At 37.9% G+C, this 18,201-nt stretch overlaps 1 non-coding gene across 1 annotated transcript; it reads left to right on the top strand.

The window, feature by feature from the left end:
• Positions 1–10,506: 10,506 nt before the first annotated feature.
• LOC148547264 (small nucleolar RNA R71) lies at positions 10,507–10,614 on the top strand. Its single transcript, XR_015897365.1, has one exon. It is a non-coding gene; the product is annotated as a small nucleolar RNA R71 (small nucleolar RNA).
• The last annotated feature ends 7,587 nt before the right edge of the window (positions 10,615–18,201 follow it).

The raw sequence follows: 18,201 nt of genomic DNA, 5'->3' as shown, positions 1-18,201 counted from the left end.
GGCTTAGACTTCACTAAATCTAGTCTTAGATTAGGACTTGTGAACCTAAGTTGATTTTACTCACTTGACTTACCTTCATTGTTAGAGGTTAACTAAGTGAAAGCAAAAGGCAATTACCATCACAATTGATAATGATAATTAGGATAGGACTTCTAATTCTCAATCCTTGCTAGGACTTTTCTTAGTTGTTATTTTATTTCCTTGTTATTTACTTTCTTGTTTCTTATTACAAAACCCAAAAAGATACAATCTTGTAACCAATAATAAACACTTCCCTACAATTCCTTGAGAGACGACTCGAGGTTTAAATACTTCGGTTAATTTATTGGGTTTGCTTAAGTGACAAACAAATTAAATTTGATTTGAGGATTCATTGTTGGTTTAGAACTATACTTGCAACGTAATTATTTTTGTGAATTCTTTACCGACAATTTCCCTCCATCAATTTTTAGCGCCGTTGCCGGGAAATTGCAAATGTGTGCCTTATTATTGGTTATTGTATATATTTGCCTTTTTCTTGTTTGTTAGTTTTTGCTAGTTTTAGGACTTTGTTGCTTATTTTTATTAGTTTTATTTTTATTTGCTACTATGAATTCTCACTGCTTTGGTTATGAGTTTGGTTCAAATTATGTTGTAGGAAATGGAAGCTACAATGAGAACATGCATCAAGGATGGGACAATCAATGGTGGGAGGAGCCTCAAGGATTTGATCAACCCTCTTGGCAACAACCTCCACCAACGTACTATGAGCAAGAGCCATTCCAAGATTCCTATCAATCCAATGGTTATGGTGGACCTCTTCGTGACAATCAACACCCACCACAATATACCTTTGAACCCCATCCTCAATATAGTTTTGAACCACCGTACTCATAAGCCCCATGTTACCAAACACCCCCATATGACCCTAATCCTTACCCACCATACCAAGAGCCTTATGAGTCTTACGAGACATACTTAGAACCATCCCCATTCCAACCCAATTACTCCCAAGAACCACCACTTCAATATACACCACCTCCAATGTATGAGAACTTTCAGCCACAATATGATCCTAATTATGTTAACCAAGCGAAACAAGAGCCACCAGATCATTTTAAGGAAACAATGGATCAACTTCAAGCAACCATCCATCAAATGGAGCGAGAGCAAAGCCGAAAAGCACACGAAGCTCTCATAGCTAACAAATCTCCACTTGAGAACACGGAAGAGTGTGTTGTGCAACAAGTGAAAAAGATGGAGAGTGTTGAACCGCCACATCCTTATCATGATGAACCACCCTCTTCTCATGAACCTTTCCTCCCAAGTAATGAATCCTCATATCCACCCTAAGTCCCAATAGATGATTCTCTCACTTCACTACTTCAAGAGCAAAGAGATATGCAGCGGGAGACACTAGGTTCATAGCTACCTTGACCGAAGTAGTAGATAATTTAGCTTCACTACACTTCAACACTCAAAGTACCCCCATGACCGCATGTGGAGAATCTAATGAGGAGCGTAGCATGAAGGAGAAATTAAAAACTCCAGTGGAAAGTGAGGAATGTGACTTTATATTGAAACAATTGGAGGAAGCTGTAATTGTTGAAGAGGAAGAAGTGGTTGAAGACTTAGGAGATGCTGAACCTCCATGGGAAGCTATAGTTACAGTGTATTCCACCAAGAAGCTTGAAATTGATGTTGAGGAGGGTAGTGCACAACCTCCAACGCAAGTTCTCCATGAAGAATTGGACAGAATAGATCAAAAGGCAAGTTTCCTTGGTGATGATGATCATGAATCAAGCCATCCTAGTAATAAATTTACATCTACAAGTGAAATCTTTGAGTTAGAAGAGCCTTCTCCGAGTGAATCTGAAAGTGATGTTGAGGTAGACTTTTCTCAACCTCCAACTTATGACTTGAGTGATGGGAAAGAATCAGAAGAACTTGATACGGGAGCGGTTGAAGTTGAAGAGGCTTGCAAAGAGGTGGAAGAATTCAAAGAAGAGCACAAGGGAGTGGAGCTTGCAAAGTCATTGGAAACACCTCTCCCAAAGCCATTACCATCCAATACAACATTCAAGTGGGTAAAATTCTTATCCTTATAACCTTTACTTTCCCACTTGAATATGGTTTACTTGAGACGGATGGTCAACTTAGAGCTCTTTGTGGCTTTAAGAGTAAGAGGGAGATGGTTAGTGGTTGGCAACACAATCCTAGGTTCGTTATGGTTGGATGTTCAAGGTCTAAGTGCTATGGTTGGTATAGTTCTCAATTGAATGGGTCTAGAAAGTTGTTTGGATGCCTCATAGAGAATTTGGATTGCTTGCCACCCGGTTGGAACAATGATGATCAACCTAAAGACGGGTGTAGAAACAAGATTTGGGATCCCGACATATAAGAGGATCAACTTTGGGAGCTCAAGACTTGTAAGGAACTTCATCAAGGCTTGGTGAATTCACTTGGATATGTTGGAGCTTATTGGAAGTCTAAACGTTGGTGGAAGTTTCAAGATGAGTTCAAGCACAAGCCACCATGACAAGTAGCTCACCAAATGTCCAACTTAAGGACTTTAACTAAAAGTGCTAGGTGGGAGACACCCCACCATGGTAAATTCTTTCTAATTTTTCTTTTATTTCTATTGGTAATAAGTTAAATTTTCATTTTTAATGAAGTTTATTTAGTTTAATTTGTGATTTAGCTTGTTTAATAATGTTCGGATTTATTTTGGTAGCTTGTTAGATTTTTAATCAGCTTCTTTTTTTTTTTTAAAAGGGCTGTCACGCATGCCCGTGCCCGACGCATACGCGTCGATGCCTAGACTTGGCTCGTGCTTAAACAGTGCTGAAACAATACGAGCACGCGGCCTTAACAGAAAGTTGCGCTGGAACCGCGCTGGTGTCATGCCAATCCCACACGTGCGCGTCAATAATGCGTACACGTCATTTACGTTTTTTACCACCCACGCGTAGGCGTGGACGACGCGTACGCGTTGTATGAGAAATCGGCATATTTTGGTACATGAACAGAGTTGCGCTGCCACTGCACGGGAATTGTGTGAGGAGCACAATACACACCACGCGTATGCGTGACTGACGCGTACACGTCGCTTTCTGTTTCCCATTTTTCATCTTTCTTCTCTCCTTTCTTCTTCCTTCTTCTCTCCTTCTTCTTTCTTTCTACCTTTCCTCTCCTTCAATCCTTTCCCTTCTCATCTTTATTCTCCATCGTTTACTGCATTTGCATACTTTCATTTATTACATTTTAACTTTATTGCTTGTTCTTATTTTTTTTTCTAGGTTTGATATTATACTATTGGTGTTGACTATTCCTACTTAACTGTTGCATATTTCTTGCATTGTTTTAGGTTCTTCTTGTCTTGTATGCTATTTGCCTATATTCTTTTCTCACTTGCATGTTGTAGCTACCATATAGTTGAGAACCTCATTATTATTTGGCATTAGCCCACCCATATTTTATTTGTTTTCATATCTTTGTTTCTAGGTTACTCTTCTTCCTTTTTCTCTTGTTGCAGGATGGCCATCAAGAAGGGAAACGGAAGACTTTTACATGGGGCGACAAACAAGTGCTTGGCGCACATTCTTTAGAGAAAAAGCGTCAATTGGAGCCACCCGTCCACTTGCACATCTTTGCATGCACCGAGGACGGTGCAATCTTTAAGTGTGGGGAGGTCGATACCGATCTCCGTGGGTAACTACTTCCTTTACCAACACCAATTTTTCATTTTCGTTGTTAGTTAGTTATTGTATTGCATGATAGATTGCATTATAGTTAGACTTTGTGCATATTTTATATACTACTTGGTTGAAGTAATATTTTCTTTTTCAAGAATATTTTTATAGCATTTCACTAATTTGAATTAAAATTTTTGTTGAACTTTGGTACGCGAAATTGTGATCCCTGGTAATGGCTCCAAAAACTTGGTGCTCTAATCTTAATTTATAATTTGTCACAACTCCGTGTAGCTGACCAGCAAGTGCACTGGGTCGTCCAAGTAATAAACCTTACGTGAGTAAGGGTCGATCCCACGGAGATTGTTGGTATGAAGCAAGCTATAGTCATCTTGTAAATCTCAGTCAGGCGAATTCAAATGTATTAAGAGATTATAGTGGCTGAAAATAAATAAAATAGGATAGAGATACTTATGTAATTCATTGGTGAGAATTTCAGATAAGCGTATAGAGATGCTTTCGTTCCTCTGAACCTCTGTTTTCCCGCTGTCTTCATCCAATCAATCCTACTCCCTTCCATGGCAAGCTTTCTGTAAGGCATCACCGTTGTCAATGGCTACATCCCATCCTCTCTGTGAAAAAGGTCCAAATGCTCTATCACGGCACGGCTAATCATCTGGAGGTTCTCGATCATACTGGAATAGGATTCACCCTCCTTTTGCGTCTGTCACTACGCCCAGCACTCACGAATTTGAAGTTCGTCACAGCCATCCCTTCCCAGATCCTACTCGAAATACCACAGACAAGGTTTAGACTTTCCGGATCTCAAGAATGGCCATCCATGGGTTCTAACTTATACCACGAAGATTCTAATATCTCGGACTCGGTCCTCTGTATTAGATATCTAAGAGATACTCATTCTAGCTTGTTTGCATGTAGAACGGAAGTGTTTGTCAGACACGCGTTCATTAGTGAGAATGATGATGAGCGTCACATAATCATCACATTCATCATGTTCTTGGGTGCGAATGAACATCTTATAATAGGAATAAGCTTGAATTGAATAGAAAAACAGTAGTACTTTGTATTAATTCATGAGGAACAGCAGAGCTCCACACCTTAATCTATGGTGTGTAGAAACTCTACCGTTGAAGATACATAAGTGATGGTCCAGGCATGGCCGAATGGCCAGCCCCCAAGGTCTAAGAACTAAACGTCCCCAGATGTGATCAATATGATCCAAAGATGAACTAAAAATCATCAGATGTAAATACAATAGTAAAAAGTCCTATTTATACTAGACTAGCTACTAGGGTTTACAAAAGTAAGTAATTGATGCATAAATCCACTTCCGGGGCCCACTTGGTGTGTACTTGGGCTGAGCTTGAAGTTTACACATGCAGAGGCTTCTTTTGGAGTTGAACGCCAAGTTGTAACGTGTTTTTGGCGTTCAACTCTGGTTCGTGACGTGTTTCCGGCGTTTAACTCTAGATTGCAGCGTAGAACTGGCGTTCAACGCCCTTTTGCGTCGTCTAAACTCGGGCAAAGTATGGACTATTATATATTGCTGGAAAGCCCTGGATGTCTACTTTTCAACGCCATTGAGAGAACGCCATTTGGAGTTTTGTAGCTCCATAAAATTCACTTTGAGTGCAGGGAGGTCAGAATCCAACAGCATCAGCAGTCCTTCTTCAACCTCTGAATCTGATTTTTGCTCAAGTCCCTCAATTTCAGCCAGAAAATACCTGAAATCACAGAAAAACATACAAACTCATAGTAAAGTCCAGAAATGTGAATTTAACATAAAAACTAATAAAAACATCCCTAAAAGTAACTAGATCCTACTAAAAACATACTAAAAACAATGCCAAAAAGCGTATAAATTATCCGCTCATCACAACACCAAACTTAAATTGTTGCTTGTCCCCAAGCAACTGAAAATAAAATAGGATAAAAAGAAGAGAATATACTATAAATTCAAAATTATCAATGAAACATAGCTCCAATCAGATGAGCGGGACTTATGGCTTTTTGCTTCTTGAATAGTTTCGGCATCTCACTTTATCTATTAAAGTTCAGAATGATTGGCATCTATAGGAACTTAGAATTCAGATAGTGTTATTGATTCTCCTAGTTCAGTATGTTGATTCTTGAACACAGCTACTTTATGAGTCTTGGCCGTGGCCCTAAGCACTTTGTTTTCCAGTATTACCACCGGATACATAAATGCCACAGACACATAATTGGGTGAACCTTTTTAGATTGTGACTCAACTTTGCTAAAGTCCCCAATTAGAGGTGTCCATGGTTCTTAAGCACACTCTTCTTTTTTTTTTTTTTTTTGCTTTGGACCTTGACTTTAACCGCTCAGTCTCAAGTTTTCACTTGACACCTTCACGCCACAAGCACATGGTTAGGGACAGCTTGGTTCTGCCGCTTAGACCAGGATTTTATTCCTTTAGGCCCTCCTATCCACTGATGCTCAAAGCCTTGGATCCTTTTTATTACCTTTGCCTTTTGGTTTTAAGGGCTATTGGCTTCTTCTGCTTGCTTTTTCTTTTTCTTTCTCCCTTTTTTTTGCATATATATTTTTTTCTGCAAGCTTTTGTGTTCACTACTTTTTCTTGCTTCAAGAATTATTTTTATGATTTTTCAGATTATCAAATAACATGTCTCCTTTTCATCATTCTTTCAAGAGCCAACATATTTAACATTCTAAAACACCAACTTCAAAAAGACATATGCACTGTTTAAGCGTTCATTCAGAAAACAAAAAGTATTGTCACCACATCAATATAATTTAACTAAGTTCAAGGATAAATTCGAAACTCATGTACTTCTTGTTCTTTTGAATTAAAACATTTTTCATTTAAGAGAGGTGATGGAGTCATAGGACATTCATAACCTTAAGACATAGTTACTAAATACTAATGATCATGTAATAAGACACAAACATAGATAAACATTTAACATAAAGAAAACGAAAAACAGAAAATTTAAGAACAAGGAATGAGTCCACCTTAGTGATGGTGGCGTTTCCTTCTTGAGGAACCAATGATGTCCTTGAGCTCTTCTATGTCTCTTCCTTGTCTTTGTTGCTCCTCCCTCATTGCTCTTTGATCTTCTCTAATTTCATGGAGGATGATGGAGTGCTCTTGATGTTCCACCCTTAATTGTCCCATGTTGGAACTTAATTCTCCTAGGGAGGTGTTGATTTGCTCCCAAAAATTCTGTGGAGGAAAGTGCATCCCTTGAGGTATCTCAGGGATTTCTTGATGGTGAGCTTCCTCATGTGTTTCTTGAGCTCCATGAGTGGGCTCTCTTGTTTGCTCCATCCTTTTCTTAGTGATGGGCTTCTCTTCCTCAATGGGAATGTCTCCTTCTATGAAAGCTCCAGCTGAGTAACATAGATGGCAAATAAGATGAGGGAAAGCTAGCCTTGCCAAGGGAGAGGGCTTTTCGGCTATTTTGTAGAGTTCAAGGGAGATGACTTCATGAACTTCTACTTCCTCTCCAATCATGATGCTATGAATCATGATGGCCCGATCCACAGTAACTTCAGATCGGTTGCTAGTGGGGATGATGGAGCGTTGGATGAACTCCAACCATCCTCTAGCTACAGGCTTGAGGTCCAGTCTTCTTAATTGAACCGGCTTGCCTTTGGAATCTATTTTCCACTGAGCTCCTTCCACACATATGTCCCTAAGGACTTGGTCCAACCTTTGATTAAAATTGACCCTTCTAGTGTAGGGGCGTGCATCTCCTTGCATCATGGGCAAGTTAAACGCCAACCTCACATTTTCCGGACTAAAATATAAGTATTTCCCCTGAACCATGGTGAGATAACTCTTTGGGTTCGGGTTCTTACTTTGATCATGGTTCTTGGTGATCCATGCATTAGCATAGAACTCTTGAACCATTAGAATTTCGACTTGTTGAATGGGGTTGGTTAGAACTTCCCAACCTCTTCTTTGGATTTTATGTCGGATCTCCGGATACTCATTTCTCTTGAGTTTGAAAGGGACCTCGGAGATCACCTTCTTCTTGGCCACTACATCATAGAAGTGGTCTTGATGAGCTTTGGAGATGAATCTTTCCATCTCCCATGACTCGGGGGTGGAAGCTTTTGTCTTCCCTTTCCCTTTTCTAGAGGATTCTCCGGTCTTAGGTGCCATCAATGGTAATGGAAAAACAAAAAGCTTATGCTTTTACCACACCAAACTTAGAATATTCCTCGCCCTCGAGCAAGAGAAGAAAGAATAGATGAAGAAGAAGAAGAAATAGAGGAGAGGGAGAGAGGGTTGTGTTGTGTGAAAATGAGGAAGAATGGAGGGCTTTATATAGGGAAGGGAGGGGGGTTAAGGTTCGGCCATAAGGGGTGGTTTTGGGTGGGAAATTGATTTTGAATTTTGAAGGTAGGTGGGGTTTATGAGGAAGGGTGGATTGATGTGAGTGGTGAATGGGTGATAGGGAAGAGAGAGATTGAGGTGATTGGTGAAGGGTTTTGGGGAAGGGTGTTTATTGGGAAGAGAGGATGAATGAGAAGAGGGAAGAGTATGAGTGGTGGTAGGTGGGGATCTTGTGGGGTCCACAGATGCTGAGATGATCCTATGGGGTCCACAGATCCTGAGGTGTCAAGGATTTGTATCCCTGCACCAATTAGGCTTGTAAAATGCCTTTGCATGCAATTCTGGCGTTTAAACGCCGAATTGATGCTTGTTCTAGGCGTTCAACGCCCAGATGCAGCATGTTTCTGGCGTTGAACGCCAGTTCTATGCTTGTTTCTGGCGTTCAGCGTCAGCTTTCCTCAGTGAGCATTTCTGGCGTCTGAACGCCAGGATGCTGCTTGTTTCTTGCGTTCAACGCCAGATCCATGCTCTGTTCTGGCATTGAACGCCAGCCAGACGCTCCTTACTAGCGTTTAAACGCCAGTAAGTCCCTCCTCCAGGGTGTGATTTTTCTTCTGCTATTTTTGATTCTGTTTTTAATTTTTGTATTTATTTTGTGACTCCACATGATCATGAACCTAATAAAACATAAAAGAACAATAAGAATGAAAATAAATTAGATAAATAAAAATTGGGTTGCCTCCCAACAAGCGCTTCTTTAATGTCAATAGCTTGACAGTGAGCTCTTATGGAGCCTCACAGATGTTCAGAGCATTGTTGAGACTTCCCAACACCAAACTTAGAGTTTGGATATGCGAGTTCAACACCAAACTTAGAGTTTGGTTGTGGCCTTCCAACACCAAACTTAGAGTTTGACTGTGGGGGCTCTGGTTGACTCTGTAGTGAGAGAAGCTTTTCATGCTTCCTCTCCATGGTTGCAGAGAGAGATCCTTGAGTTTTAAACACAAGGTTGTCCTCATTTAGTTGAAGGACCAACTCTCCTCTGTCCACATCAATCACAGCTCTTGCTGTGGCTAGGAAGGGTCTTCCAAGGATGATGGATTCATCCTTATCCTTCCCAGTGTCTAGGATTATGAAATCAGCAGGGATGTAAAGGCCTTCAACCTTTACTAACATGTCCTCTACTTATCCATAAGCCTGTTTCTTTGAATTGTCTGCCATCTCTAATGAGATTCTAGCGGCTTGTACCTCAAAGATTCCAAGTTTCTCCATTACAGAGAGTGGCATGAGGTTTATTCCTGACCCAAGGTCACATAGAGCCTTTTCAAAGGTCATGGTGCCTATGGTACAAGGTATTAGGAACTTTTCAGGATCCTGCTTCTTCTGAGGCAATCTCAGTTAATCCAATGCATTTAATTCATTGGTGAACAAGGGAGGTTCATCTCCCCAAGTCTCATTACCAAATAAATTGGCTTTCAGCTTCATGATTACACCAAGGAACTTGACAACTTGCTCTTCAGTAACATCCTCATTCTCTTCAGAAGAAGAATACTCATCAGAACTCATGAAGGGCACAAGGAGGTTCAATGGAATCTCTATGGTCTCTAGATGAGCCTTGGATTCTTTTGGTTCCTCAAAGGGAAACTCCTTGTTGATCACTGGACGTCCCATGAGGTCTTCCTCCTTGGGATTCACGTCCTCTCCTTCCTCCTTGGATTCGGCCATAATGGTTATATCAATGGCCTTGCACTCTCTCTTTGGATTCTCTTCTGTATTGCTTGGGAGAGTACTAGGAGGGGTTTCAGTGATCTTCTTACTCAGTTGGCCCACTTGTGCCTCCAAATTTCTAATGGAGGACCTTGTTTCATTCATGAAACTTAGAGTGGCCTTAGATAGATCAGAGACTATATTTGCTAAGCTAGATGGATTCTGCTCAGAATTCTCTGTCTGTTGCTAAGTGGATGGTGGAAAAGGCTTGCTATTGCTAAACATGTTTCTTCCACCATTATTAAAGCCTTGTTGAGGCTTTTGTTGATCCTTCCGTGAGAAATTTGGATGATTTCTGCATGAGGGATTATAGGTGTTTCCGTAGGGTTCACCCATATAATTTACCTCTGCTATTGCAGGGTTCTCAGGATCATAAGCCTCTTCTTCAGAAGATGCCTCTTGAGTACTGTTGGATGCAGCTTGCATTCCATTCAGACTCTGAGAAATCATATTGACCTGCTGAGTCAATAGTTTGTTCTGAGCCAATATGGCATTCAGAGCATCAATTTCAAGAACTTCCTTCCTTTGAGGCGTTCCATTACTTACAGGATTCCTCTCAGAAGTGTACATAAACTGGTTATTTGCAATCATGTCAATAAGTTCTTGAGCTTCTGCAGGCATTTTCTTTAGGTGAATGGATCCACCTGCAGAAGTATCCAATGACATCTTAGCTAATTCAGACAGACCATCATAGAATATATCCAGGATGGTCCATTCTGAAAGCATGTCAGAAGGACACTTTTTGGTCAGTTGCTTGTATCTCTCCCAAGCTTCATAGAGGGATTCACCTTCTTTCTGTCTGAAGGTTTGAACATCCACTCTAAGCTTACTAAACTTTTGAGGAGGAAAGAACTTGGCTAAGAAAGCCGTGACGAGCTTATCCCAAGAGTTCAGGCTATCTTTAGGTTGAGAATCCAACCATATTCTAGCCCTGTCTCTTACAGCAAACGGGAAAAGCATGAGCCTGTAGACCTCGGGTTGTACCCCATTGGTCTTAACAGTATCACAGATCTGCAAGAGTTCAGTTAAGAACTGAAAAGGATCTTCAGATGAAAGTCCATGAAACTTGCAGTTTTGCTGCATCAGAGAAACTAATTGAGGCTTAAGCTCAAAATTGTTTTCTCCAATAGTGGGAATGGAGATGCTTCTTCCATGTAAATTGGAATTTGGTGCAGTAAAGTCACTAAGCATCTTCCTTGCATTGTTATTATTTTTGGCTGCCATCTCCTCTTCCTGTTTGAAAATTTCTGTAAGGTTGTCTTTGGATTGTTGTATTTTAGCTTCTCTTAGTTTCCTCTTCAGAGTCCTTTCAGGTTCAGGGTCTGCTTCAACAAGAAGGTTCTTGTCCTTGCTCCTGCTCATGTGAAAAAGAAGAGGACTAAAGATACCGGGGATCCTCTTTACCACAGTATAGAGGTTCCCTTGTGTGAGTAGAAGAGAAGAAGAGTAAGAATGAAGAAGATAAGAATTCGAACTCAGAGGAGAAGAAGGGGTTCAAATTTTGGGTGAGGAGAAGTGTTAGTAGATGAATAAATAAATAGAAGGGGATGAGAGAGAGAATTTCGAAAATTAAAATAAAATAAATTTAAAAATTAAAGTTAATAATTCGAAAATTGAAATTGAAATTAAATTAAAACAATTAGTTAATTAAAAAGAAATTTTGAAAAAGAGGAAGGTAATTTTCGAAAATTAAAGAGAGAAGATTAGTTAGGTGGTTTTGAAAAAGATAGGAGATAGTAAATAAGTCAATTAGTTAGTTGAAAAAGATTTGAAAATCAATTTTAAAAAGAGAAAAAGATAAGAAGTTAGAAAAGATAATTTTAAAATTAAATTTTTGAAAAAGATAACTTTTAAAAAAGATAAGATAAAAAGATATGATTAAGAATAGTTTTGAAAAAGATTTGAATTTTAAAATCAAAATTAACGACTTGACTCACAAGAAATCACATGATTCTAGAACTTAAAGTTTGAATCTTTCTTAACAAGAAAGTAACAAACTTGAAATTTTTAAATCAAAACATTAATTGTTGATGATATTTTCGAAAATTATGAAGTAAAGATAAGAAAAAGATTTTTGAAAAATATTTTAAAAATTTTCGAAAATAAATAAGAAAAGTGAAAAAGGTATGATTTTTGAAAAAGATTTTGAAAAAGATAAGATTTTTAAATTGAAAATTTGATTTGATTCATAAGAAACAATTAAATTTAAAAAATTTTTGACTAAATCAAATCATATTTTCGAAAATTTTGAGTAAAATAAGGAAAAGATATTTTTTTTTGATTTTTTGAATTTTTATGATGAGAGAGAAAAACACTAAAAATGTTCAATGTATGGAAATTTTAGATCAAAACAATGAATGCATGCAAGAATGCTATGAATGTCAAGATGAACACCAAGAACACTTTGAATGTCAAGATGAACACCAAGAACTTATTTTTGAAAAATTTTTGATGCAAAGAAAACATGCAAGACACCAAACTTAGAAATCTTTAATGCTTGGACTCTAACAAACGAAAAATGCATATGAGAAACAAGAAAAGACACAAAACAAAAAAACATCAAGATCAAACAAGAAGACTTACCAAGAATAACTTGAAGATCATGAAGAACACTATGAATGCATGATTTTTCAAAAATTTTATGCAAAATTTAAAACATGCAATTGACACCAAACTTAAAATCTGACTCAAGACTCAAACACGAAACATAAAATATTTTTGATTTTCTATTTTTTTTTTTGGTTTTTTTTTTCGAAAATTATTTGAAAAAGAAAAATAAGGATTTCAAAATTTTTAATATGAATTCCAGGAATCTTGCACTCTTAGTCTAAAGCTTCAGTCCAGGAATTAGACATGGCTCACTAGCCAGCCAAGCTTTTGTGAAAGCTCCGGTCCAAAACACTAGACATGGCCAATGGCCAGCCAAGCTTTAGAATACAAATCAGTCATACAACAGCAAATTTTATTAGCAACAACTAGCTTGCTCTTGTGATGATGGTTTGGAAGCCTCAGTCCAAGAATTAGACATGGCTTTACAGCCAGCCAGGCTTCAACATGCTTCATGAAACACTAGAATTCATTCTTAAAAATTCTGAAGAAAAATATATTTTATTTTTTTTTTGGAATTTTTTTCGAAAATTAAAAGAATAAAAACAAAAACCTAAAATTAAGATAAAGTTACCTAATCTGAGCAACAAGATGAACCGTAAGTTGTCCAAACTCGAACAATCCCCGGCAACGGCGCCAAAAACTTGGTACACGAAATTGTGATCCCTGGTAATGGCTCCAAAAACTTGGTGCTCTAATCTTAATTCATAATTTGTCACAACTCCGTGTAGCTGTCCAGCAAGTGCACTGGGTCGTCCAAGTAATAAACCTTACGTGAGTAAGGGTCGATCTCACGGAGATTGTTGGTATGAAGCAAGCTATGGTCATCTTGTAAATCTTAGTCAGGCGGATTCAAATGTATTAAGAGATTATAGTGGATGAAAATAAATAAAATAGGATAGAGATACTTATGTAATTCATTGGTGAGAATTTCAGATAAGCATATAGAGATGCTTTCGTTCCTCTGAACCTCTGTTTTCCCGCTGTCTTCATCCAATCAGTCCTACTCCCTTCCATGGCAAGCTTTCTGTAAGGCATCACCGTTGTCAATGGCTACATCCCATCCTCTCTGTGAAAAAGGTCCAAATGCTCTGTCACGACACGGCTAATCATCTGGAGGTTCTCGATCATACTGGAATAGGATTCACCATCCTTTTGCGTCTGTCACTACGCCCAGCACTCACGAGTTTGAAGTTCGTCACAGCCATCCCTTCCCAGATCCTACTCGGAATACCACAGACAAGGTTTAGACTTTCCGGATCTCAGGAATGGCCATCCATGGGTTCTAACTTATACCACGAAGATTCTAATATCTCGGACTCGGTTCTCTGTATTAGATATCTAAGAGATACTCATTCTAGCTTGTTTGCATGTAGAACAGAAGTGTTTGTCAGGCATGCGTTCATTAGTGAGAATGATGATGAGTGTCACATAATCATCACATTCATCATGTTCTTGGGTACGAATGAACATCTTAGAATAGGAATAAGCTTGAATTGAATAGAAAAACAGTAGTACTTTATATTAATTCATGAAGAACAGCAGAGCTCCACACCTTAATCTATGGTGTGTAGAAACTCTACCGTTGAAGATACATAAGTGATGGTCCAGGCATGGCCGAATGGCCAGCCCCCAAGGTCTAAGAACTAAACATCCCCAGATGCGATCAATATGATCCAAAGATGAACTAAAAATCATCAGATGTAAATACAATAGTAAAAAGTCCTATTTATACTAGACTAGCTACTAGGCTTTACAGAAGTAAGTAATTGATGCATAAATCCACTTTCGGGGCCCACTTGGTGTGTGCTTGGGCTGAGCTTGAAGTTTACACGTGCAGAGGCTTCTTTTGGAGTTGAACGCCAAGTTGTAATGTGTTTTTGGCGTTCAACTCTGGTTCGTGACGTGTTTCCGGCGTTTAACTCCAGACTACAGTGTTGAACTGGCGTTCAACGCCTTTTGTGTCATCTAAACTCAGGCAAAGTATGGACTATTATATATTGCTGAAAATCCCTGGATGTCTACTTTCCAACGCCGTTAAGAGCGCGCCATTTGGAGTTCTGTAGCTCCAGAAAATCCACTTTGAGTGTAGGGAGGTCAGAATCCAATAGCATAAGCAGTCCTTCTTCAACCTCTGAATCTGATTTTTGCTCAAGTCCCTCAATTTCAGCCAGAAAATACCTGAAATCACAGAAAAACACATAAACTCATAGTAAAGTCCAGAAATGTGAATTTAACATAAAAACTAATAAAAACATCCCTAAAAGTAACTAGATCCTACTAAAAACATACTAAAAATAATGCCAAAAAGCGTATAAATTATTCGCTCATCAAACTTGCTTGAAGAATTTTATTTTGGAACATGGTTTTAGAGCTCGAACACACAAAACCAGTGAGATTTTGAGCCTAATTGATTGGTTACATCTTATCAACCAATGTTTTATTTTGGTGTGTGTTGTTCTCTCTAAAATTGTGATCTTTGTCTTGCTTGATTCTATATTTCCATTGTTTGATGTATGCATGCACTTATGTGATTGAGGCCTTTGTTTCACTGAGCTTACATACCTATATGGCCTTACCCTTTCATTATCCTTTACAAACCAATGTTGAGCCTATTTCACCCCTTTTGTTCCTTACTTTAGCACATCATTAACTCTAAGCGGAAAATAATAATGTCCTTAATTTGAATCCTTGGTTAGCTTTGACTAGTGAGAGTGCTCATGAATTAAGTGTGGGAAAATTGGGTTTGGGAACATTCGGTTTGAGAATTGGGTGTTGTATATTTTTTGTGAAAATGTGAAAATAATGATGAAGGCATGTTCATGCATTCAATACCTTAATCATATGCATTGAGAAAAATAAAATAAAAGAAAAAATAAAAAGAAAAAGAAAAAAAAGAAAAAAAGAAAAGAAAAAAGAAAAAGCAATAAAAATGGGACAAAATGCCCCAAGTTAAGTAATAATATCAATGCATATGTATTGTACTCCATTTGGATGCATGAATATGTGGAAAACATAGTTAATGGGCAGTTAGATTTTACATTTTAATTACATGGATTGTCTTAAGTTAGGTGGGAAGTTTGGGTTAATCAAGGATTCAGATTTTAGTCCACTTAACCAAATACAATCCTCCCTTGACCCTAACCCCATTACAACCCTTAAAAGACCTCTTGATATGTGTATTGGTGCATTAAATTTTTGTTGATTGTTAGATGAAGAGCAAGCCTTAGAAAGCAAGATTAGTAGAGAATTGAGAGAATCGAACCTTAAACACCTGAGCGATTAGAGTGTATACACTTCCAGTGAAGGTTCGATGCTCGATTCTTTGTTCCCGGCTTTCATGAGCTATATTCTTCTTACAAGTCTATTTGTACATCATTTTTATTATTTGAATTAGTGAAATCCAGTTCATATTTGTTCTTGAAAGGTTTATCTATTTTTAAACAAGTAGGTAGAAGCATTTCACATTTAGTTGTATTCATATAGATAGGTTTCATTTCATACATTATATCATCCCTCTTCACTCTTTTGGTTCTCTTGAACTTAGCATGAGGACATGCTAATGTTTAAGTGGGGGGAGATTGATAAACCCTATTTTTAGGGTTTATCTTATGCTTAATTCAGTGGATTTTATCCATTATTCTCACACTCATTCATAGAAATCGCATGTTTTATATTTTTCTTCCTGATTTTGTGCTATGATTGAAAACATGCTTCTTTGGCCTTAAATTTGCTAATTTTAATCCTCTCTTATTACCATTCAATGCCGTGATATGTTTGTTAAGTGTTTTCAGGGTTTATAGGGCGGGAATGGCTTAGAGGATGGAAAGGAAGCATGCAAAAGTGGAAGAAATACAAGAAATTGAAGGAATTGCTAAGTTGTCAATCCTGACCTCTTCGTACTAAATCGATCATAACTTGAGTTACAGAGGTCCGAATGAGGTGGTTCTAGTTGCGTTGGAAAACTAACATCCGGGGCTTCAAAATGATATGCAATTTGCCATAGTTGCCTTGCATTTAGACGACGCGTACGCGTGGATGACACGTACGCGTGGATGACGCGTAAGCGTGACAGAGCGTCATGTGCTGTAGATATCAGAAAATACTGAGGGCGATTTCTGGGCTATTTTTGGCTCAGTTCCAACCCCTAAAACACAGATTAGAGGCTGCAGAGTGGGGGATTGAATCATTCAATATTCATTCACATAATTTTAGGTTTTAGATGTAGCTTTCTAGAGAGAGAGGCTCTCTCCTCTCTCTAGGTTTTAGGGTTTCTCTTTCAATTTCTCCTTAGGTTCAGGTTCAATTTTACTTTAATTTAGTTTTCTCTTACTTTTATTTATTCAAGCAATTTAGTTCATCTTCCTCCCTTGTTATTTTCCTTTTTTCGCTATTTTCATGTTTATGAGCTATTGTTACATTTGATTTCTTCTAATGCAATTTATGTTTTCTATGTTTATTGTTGCTCTCTTTAATTGTTAGTCATTGTTATCTTGCAATTGGGTATCTTAGATTTTATTATCTCTTATTAATTTTCTATATTTTTATTCTGTGCCTTCCAAGTGTTTGATAAAATGCTTGGGAAGATTTTAATTTAGATTTTTATGTTCTTAACTTGGATTGATTATTTAGAGACTCTTGAGTTATCCAAAGTCTTTTGTTGATTGGTAATTGAGACTTGCTAGTTGGCTTAAGCATCACTAAATCTAGTCTTAGATTAGGACTTGTGAACCTAAGTTGATTTTACTCACTTGACTTACCTTCATTGTTAGAGGTTAACTAAGTGAAAGCAAAAGGCAATTACCATCATAATTGATAATGATAATTAGGATAGGACTTCTAATTCTCAATCCTTGCTAGAATTTTTCTTAATTGTTATTTTATTTCCTTGTTATTTACTTTCTTGTTTCTTATTACAAAACCCAAAAAGATACAATCTCGTAACCAATAATAAACACTTCCCTGCAATTCCTTGAGAGACGACCTGAGGTTTAAATACTTCGATTAATTTTATTGGGTTTGCTTAAGTGACAAACAAATTAAATTTGATTTGAGGATTCATTGTTGGATTAGAACTATACTTGTAACGTAATTATTTTTGTGAATTCTTTACCGACAATTTTTCCCCATCAGCGTGCTCCATGGGTGCTTCAAGAGGAGTTTTCTATACATAGAGGAGAGTAGGAATTCATCATATCTACTATTTTTAAAAATAGAAAATGAAAGGAGAAAGAACAAGAGTTTACATAGCTGAAATTTCGATATAAACGCAAAGATTGGCAAAAATGGGCAAGTGTTTGTGTTTGTATGGATTGGGTACTTGAAGAACACATGAAAAATAATGAAAGAAGAGTTGAAATAGGGGCTGGGGCACAGAGAATACGTACAAGAATTTTCTCTCTTTCTCTCTCAAGAATTCGGTCAAAAGAGTGTAAAAATGTGTAAAGTGTTTTGTGAATGTTGTGGTCAGTGCTTCCTTAAATAAAAAATCAAAGTCTTGCTGAATTTATAATGGTAAAAGTGGCTAAAAGTTTCATGGTCAAGGGCTAGGCTTCAATGAATAAGGGGCATGAAACGAGGAAGTTTGGTCAGTGCTTGCGTGTTGAGCTTATCCACAGTTAACCGCAATTAGTTACTTGTGGTTGAAACACAGCAGAGAGGGGTGAAAGGCTGAGATAGTCTTGGCTTATAGGTTGAGAAGGAGATACAAGTTACTTGGATACCAAGTAAGAAGATTTGGGGTCTCTAAGAGTCGTTTGCAGAATACTAGTTAGAAATTCGGTTCAGAGTAAATTTTATCGTGTGGTA

This window comes from Arachis ipaensis, chromosome B8 (assembly GCF_059453495.1).
Source record: "Arachis ipaensis isolate K30076 ecotype BB chromosome B8, ASM5945349v1, whole genome shotgun sequence".
Classification (NCBI taxonomy): domain Eukaryota; kingdom Viridiplantae; phylum Streptophyta; class Magnoliopsida; order Fabales; family Fabaceae; genus Arachis; species Arachis ipaensis.
The sequence above is the reverse complement of the archived record's forward strand: the minus strand, read 5'-3'. Positions and strand labels throughout refer to the sequence as shown.